Source organism: Impatiens glandulifera, chromosome 8 (genome assembly GCF_907164915.1).
Source record: "Impatiens glandulifera chromosome 8, dImpGla2.1, whole genome shotgun sequence".
Taxonomy (NCBI): domain Eukaryota; kingdom Viridiplantae; phylum Streptophyta; class Magnoliopsida; order Ericales; family Balsaminaceae; genus Impatiens; species Impatiens glandulifera.
This window is the reverse complement of record NC_061869.1, coordinates 46113163-46119328: the sequence shown is the minus strand read 5'-3', so window position 1 is coordinate 46119328 and position 6166 is coordinate 46113163.

Sequence of the window (6166 nt, the reverse complement as noted above, 5' to 3'; positions counted from 1 at the left end):
CATGTATACCGGCTGAACAAAGCTTTATACGGTCTAAAGCAAGCACCTAGGGCCTGGTATGATACGCTAACCGCATTTTTATTAGAGCATGATTTCACCATCGGTTCGGTGGATAAGACCTTGTTTAAATTTGAAAAGAAGGAACATATCCTACTTGTTCAAATTTATGTAGATGATATTATTTTCGGTTCCACCGATCCAAAGCTCTGTGACAAGTTCTCAAAAATGATGACTGACAAATTTGAAATGAGTATGATGGGAGAATTAAGTTTCTTCCTAGGTCTTCAGGTTAAACAACTCAAGGAAGGAACGTTCATCAGTCAACCTAAATATACCAAGGAGCTTCTGAAGAAATTCGGTATGGACACATGCTCCTCGGCGGCCACTCCAATGAGTTCATCCATTAAACTGGACAGAGATGATGAAGGCCAATCAGTAGATCAGATTGCATACCGGGGCATGATCGGCTCCCTATTGTATCTGACAGCAAGTAGACCGGACATCCTGTTTGCAGTTGGTGTGTGTGGGAGATTCCAAGCAAATCCAAAGCAATCCCATTACATAGCCGCAAAGAGAATACTGAAGTATCTAAAGGGCACACCTGATGTCGGTCTGTGGTACCCAAAAGACTCATCATTTAATCTGACAAGCTATTCAGACGCAGATTATGCAGGATGCAAGATCGACAAGAAAAGCACTAGTGGAACATGTCAGTTCCTAGGTGACCGATTGGTGTCATGGCACAGCAAGAAACAGACATCGGTGGCTACATCAACCGCAGAGGCTGAATACTTGGCGGCCGGAAGTTGCTGTTCTCAAATCCTCTGGATCCAACAGCAGTTGAAGGACTTCGGTATCATAGCCGAAGAGTCACCGATCTTCTGTGACAACACAAGTGCCATTACGATCACCTACAACCCGGTTCTCCACTCCAGAACCAAGCACATCGACATCAGACATCACTTCATCCGAGAGCATGTCACGTTGAAGCATATCCGGCTGGAATACGTACCGACCGATCAGCAAGTAGCCGATATCTTCACGAAGCCGCTGCAGGAAGCTATGTTTTCTCAATTTAGACTTACTCTCGGCTTAACCGACATTAGCCAAATCCTTCCAAAGGATAATTAAAGGGAAATCGGTTCAGACAGACAAACCGATAATTCTTCCTAAGAAGTTGAACTTTGAATCTTCGGGGTGTTTGCGGAAGAACCGCCCAGTCTATCAGAGAAAGTAAACCGACCGGCTACTTGGTGCTTGCATCAAATAACCGCATCGGGATGAACAACTGATGTCTGACCGGTTCGGAAGAAGATTACCCCAGATTATTTGAATTTCAAACAGAAGAGGAATAGTTATCAGAGGTTAAAGGTCTCTGCTCTGCATCATTGCCTTTTCAGAATAAACCTGGTCACGCCTAAAAAGACGTGAAGATCTTTTGATATCTTTCACAGTCCAGGCCTATGACCGACACCTAGACCTGCAAAACTGCCTATTTTATGCAAAGATTCTTATCCTGCGGTTAATATACTTTATCTCACTTAATGCCCGGATAATAGGTTTGCCCCAAAACCAGTATTTAAAGGAAGCACCCTTTCACTCAAACACTCACAAAACAATACACTCTTTCCATCACTAAGGCAAAAATCTCACAAGAACATCCTCTCTCTAAGACAACCTAATCATGTCTATCTTCACAAACATTCTCCAAGTAGACTTTGAATCTTGCTCCGATACCGATCATTATGATCTGTATCAGATGATCAAACAGCTGGAAGATACTGGCCTCCGGTATTTTCTGGATGACAAGCAAATCATATATCCTCAATCTGTCTTGGAATTTTACAACAACGCCAGGGTATACCGGGGGACACCCCACTTTGAGACCCACATCCAATCTAAGGTTGGGGGTATTCTCTTTGACTTCACCGAGCAGGACTTCGCTCGGTGCTTCGATCTGCCTAAACAAGGGCTAACAGACCTAAACCCTCCGGCCGATACCAAGGCTGAGGTCTCTCTCGCCCTTGCTCGGTCGGACGAGCCTGTTGCTGATCATGGTTCCAAATCTCCTTTGAGGGCTGAGTACCAGCTCCTTAATGATATAATAGGAAGGGGCATCCTTGGAAAAGATGTCACCAACATCTACTACACGGCAACGTTCAACATGATGGCGGCCATCATCACCAGAACGCCGGTCAATTGGTCTAGGGTGCTGTTCGACGTCCTTATTTGGATAATCGGCACCCGGTCAGTGGCTTTCGTTCCCCAGATAAGCCGACTTTTTGAGGAGCTTGGAGTCCCAACCTGTCCCGGCGAAGGTTTGACCCATAGTCAGGTGTTCACCAGAGAAGTCATCGACTCATTCTACGATCGAGTTGAGAGAGAGTGGAGGAGGAGGAACTCCAATCCCCGCGGCCACTGAGTTACTCCTTCCTGCATCCGGTCATTTTGCTTCATGCACCGGATGTATTATTGTTCAACTCAAATCTGATCATATCGGCTTCATCCATGTCCATTTCGGTTCTATTTGCGTTTTTCATTTCTGTATGACATGTTTCGGCTTTATCTCTACCATTTTCGGTCTCTATCTAATCAATATCGTTATGTGTTAAATGCAATTAATGAGATCATCCGAAATTAATGAGATAACTCCCAACCACCTGAACATTTAATATCCAACCAAACCGGTTACTTCTCAACTAACACTTACCTTGGGTTTTGCAATTTGCTCCTTCCCCATGCATCATTAAAAGGGAAAAGATTCTCTTCATTAATAAAACAAAACTGACCATCAATGCACAGATTTTCCCTCCAAAACCGATCCTATATAAGGAGCCAATCTCTCTTCATGTTATCACATCCAAAAGTGCAAAACACTTGTATTCATCTTGAACATCTCTTGAATCTCTCTCTCTATACCACAATCATGCCAAGCCGAACTTTAGGAAACTTTCTAAGTGTCGACTTCAGCTCATGTATGGCAGAATGGGATTATGACCATCCAAAGAAACACATGTTTGAAAGCCTTATTGTTACCGGTCTTCAATCCTTCCTTGACGAATCCGGTCCCATACTGACTGAGGATGTCAAGGAATTCTTCAGAAATGCCTGCAACTGGGGCGATCGTATTGTCACCACTGTAAGGAATCATACCTTCCGGCTTGATGAAGCCGAATTTGCCACCCTCTTCAATCTGCCCAAAGAAGGGTTCTCTGATTTTCCGGCCATGGAGGGAACTGATGAATACTACTATGGGTTCCGCTGCTCTGCAACCTTTGACCCGGCGGAAACCCATGGGTCAAAAACCCGCCTTGGTCGTAGTACTCAGCTACTTCTTGAGATTGTCACTCGGTCCATTCTGTGCCAATCTCCGAATCAGCGGTATTCAAAGAATACCTACAATATCATGACCCACATCTACAACCACACGCCCATCAATTGGTCAGCGGTCCTCTTTCAAAACTTGAGGAAAATGGTGCGGACCAAGAAAGGTCTCGGCTTTGCACCTCACATCAGCAAGTTGATTCTCAAGTACCGGCCAGATTTTGGACCGGGTACACCGGCATCCCCCTCAAACATTCTTGATGCAGATGCGGTGGTGGAAAAGTATTCCAGAATGGTGCTTACTGCCTAAACGTCTATCTTTCGTATCATTCTATCGGTTTTCTCTATGTACTCTTTCGTATCGGTCTCTTGAATAAAATTTCGTTTGAGTTTCAATGACCGCTTCTCTCTACTCTTTGCGCATTTATCTAAGTAACCGAAAATTATCTCGTTCTTATCCGGTTTCATAAAATCTGATCAAAACTGTTAATCAAAATATCTGAAACCGATTACTCATTCGGTCTCAAAGAAATGAAAGCGTCATCCATGACATAGGCTAAGTGTTTTGGAGGGAAAATTCCCGCTCAAAATTGCCGCCCACAGTTTTCGGTTTCCCGCCCACAGTTTGGCGTACTCTTACCTTGGAGGGAAAATTCCCGCCCATTCATGATGGGACGGTTGGGCTTCCAAACCGTGACTATAAAAGGGGGCCCTTCGGTCATTTATTTCATTCTCACGCGAATTCACTTTATCTCTCTAACTTTCCTAAACTTTCTGAAGCCGATTTCTCTCATTCTCAAACTCTTCAACATGGGTCGTGATTCGGCGTTGTTCAAACTCTATTCTCAAGTAGACTTCGAGGAGATTCGGCAGAATGGGACAACCGAAGCAAAGGAAGTCATTGACCTGCTGATCAAAACCGGTCTGGGATATTTTCTAGACGGTCCTCACGTAATTTACAGAGAGGCGGTCGAAGAGTTCTTCAAAACCGCAATCATCTCCTACGACAGGATCATCGCAACGGTTTGCGGTTCCCAAATCGAGATCACCGAAGCAGTGGTGGCCGAGAGTTTGCGTCTCCCAACTACCGGCGAGGACGCAACGGCAGCAATAGACGATGATACTTTTGAGACGGCTTGCCACCTCTTATCGGCAACCAATAAGCCAATCACGACATCCGGAAGTAAGAATACGCTGAAGCCGGAATATATCCCGGCATGTGACGTTTTCGCCAGGGCGATACTGGCAAGGGGAGGAAACTTCAGCAACCTCACCAGAGACAAAATCAAAATGATATTTCGTCTGTTGGAAGGAAAGGAGGTCAACTGGGCAAGATCAGTGTTCGGCAACCTCATGGACATGGTAAGACCGGATTCAGCCCGGTCGTGGGGGTATGCCGTGCAACTCGGTAAGATCTTCCTACACTTGAACCTCAACGTCGGTCCCGGTGTTGGGCTAATAAAACGTTGCATCATTCGATCGAGGCAATTTCTTCCAAGAACGCAGTCGGCCTCCAGTTCCACAGGTGGCCGAAAGAAGAAAGCCGCAAAGAAAGATGCCCCGGCAAAAGCAAAGACCGGAGGAAAGAGGAAAGAAAAGATAACTTTCGAAGACCCACCGCAACAAACAGAGGATGAGGAGTGGGCCCCTGAGGAAACCGACCCGGAGAGGACCGAAGATGAAACGGTCCATGACGACGATCTTTCGGCTCGGAGTCCAAACGATGCCGAACAAAGCGATAATCCTGAAACCACCGAGGGTGAAGAAGGGGGCGATACAGGAGCCAATGATGAAGGCCACGACAGGGAAGAGGCCGACGAAGCCGAGGCCGAAAGACTAGCCCAGAATATCTTTCACGGCATCAACAAGCGAGACGAGGACGTCATAGACTTGTATTTGGAGTGGCATGAGTACCGGTTCAATACAAAGTATAGAGATATCCTACCGGACTCCTCGCAACAGGACTGCATCGCCAGATTGGAGGAAGTAGAGGATATGATCTTCCGCCTCACAAAATCCAACACAATTCAGGAAGTACAATGCCGAACTTGCCTCCTGATACCGAGAAGCCACCTTCGGAAATTAAAAAGGCGCATCAGAAAGATTAAGGAGGAATATGCCGAAGGGGGATCGGTGTCTACCATAGCGCCGCGAGTATTATCAAAGCTTGAAAAGGGCAAACTGGAAATACGTCAAGAAATAGAGCGGCTGGAAGCAATATGCAACCAAAAGCAAGTACCGGTCTATACTGCTCCGGTAATTGAAGAATTTCCAGTTGAATGCCCAACACCCTCAAGAGAAGAAGTTGAGACACCAAGGGATATTGAGGCACCGATGCAAGAAGACGTTGAGGTACCGACTTCAAAGATTGTTGAGGTACAAATTTTAGAAGATGTCGAGGTACCAATCTCAGAAAATGCGGTAACGAACTTGGAGGATGCGGTCACATTAGAACCCCCTAATGAGAATGCTGCACTGATAGACTCCAGTGAGAGAGCCGATCCTGATCCCACCGAGCAATCAATTCCCTCTCCACCACCGGAAGCTACCGCCTCGGTCCCTCCTACAGAACAGATTGAAGACCGGCTCCAAAAGTTTGAAGCATCTGTTTCGGGGAGGATTGATGACCAACTTAAGAAGTTTGAAATGTCCATATCAGGGCAGATTGAAGACCGACTTCAGCAGCTTGAAACATCCACTTCAGAGCGAATCGATGACCGCGTTCAAGTACACGAAGTGTCCAAGTTTCAACCGCTCAAGGATTGCTGCAATAAAATATTTGATTCGGCTCTGCAGTTCGCCGATGTGACAAAACAGCTTGTGGATCAACATCAGGCACGCC